Genomic DNA, 1,270 nt, shown 5'->3' on the forward strand with positions numbered 1-1,270 from the left:
CCCAGCCATGTCTTTTGAAATCTCAAATTTAGTAAGCCTGGCTTCTGACAGAAAGAGAGTATTTGCAATTTTGGGTGAAAGAAAAACCTCTGGCAGGATTACTTTTGATCAGGAATTTCTTTACAGTGAATATTTGATTTCATGATTAAGAAAACCTAAACGTAAAAGCAAGATATCTGCTGTCAATCTCTTTTTGACAGTTGGCACTGAGTTTCTGTTAGGGCCCTGGATGGCCCAAAGCGTTTGCACTTCACTATCAACGGAGAGGTTGGCACTTTGAACCCATAGTGGCACTTCGGAAGAAAGGCCTGGCAATCTTCTTCCATAAAGATTACAGCCAAGAAAGCCATATGGAGTTCAGTTTTACTCTGTAACACACGGAGTAGCCATGAGTCAGAATTGACTTAGTGGCAATCGATTTTTTTTTTAAAAAAACTGAGTCTCTGTTAATGGCACTGGAATAATTTCCAAACAGTGGTGATGGTTGTACATCATAATGAATGTCATCAATGTCACTGAATTGTACATGGAAAAAATGTTGAATTGGCAAATGTTTTGTTTTATATATTTTTAGCACAATAAAACAGTATAAAGGGGGTATGGGGTAGAGGAGTGTCAGAGCTGCAGAGTTGAGACCCACCAGCCTAAGTCTAAGAGCTTTTCAGTTTGGAATCAATAGACCCCTTTCAGAATATGATGAAAACCAGGATCTCACCCTTCCACTCATAGGAACAAACATTTTGTATAAGCACCCTGAGCTTTAGTAAATACAAGTGGGGTCACTTGTAGAAGGGTATTTGGAAGATGAGACAACGGCTGAGAGTATGTGAACAGCTTAATAAGAAAGCTGGTAGGATACAAGCAGAAAGTGACTTTATTCCTTCCCAGCCTTGTGTGTTTAAACCCCCTCTCTGGAATGGTTCTTATCTGTCCCAAGACAAAATCTTGAGCATGTTCCATAGTATTTTCACTGTCGCTACCAGATAATAAAAAAATCCAGTCCAGTCCAATAATCTATATTGCAAGCTCTCATCCAATTCAAGCTCTTTTCCTCCCTCAAGTTCAAATCTGTTTCAGATTTTAAGCCTTCCATGGCGGGAGGGGATGTGGACAGTTTCTTCCCTGTTTTCTACCCTCTTCACTCACTTTCAGGCTTGCATTTGGCTCCTCAAGTTTTGTTTTGTTTTGTTTTTAGGAGGGAGGCATGGGGGAGGAAACAGAGATAAGGGGCAGAAACACATTACACAGTTGTAATCTGGTATTGGTGCTT

Source organism: Elephas maximus, chromosome 2 (genome assembly GCF_024166365.1).
Source record: "Elephas maximus indicus isolate mEleMax1 chromosome 2, mEleMax1 primary haplotype, whole genome shotgun sequence".
NCBI classification, from domain to species: Eukaryota; Metazoa; Chordata; class Mammalia; order Proboscidea; family Elephantidae; genus Elephas; species Elephas maximus.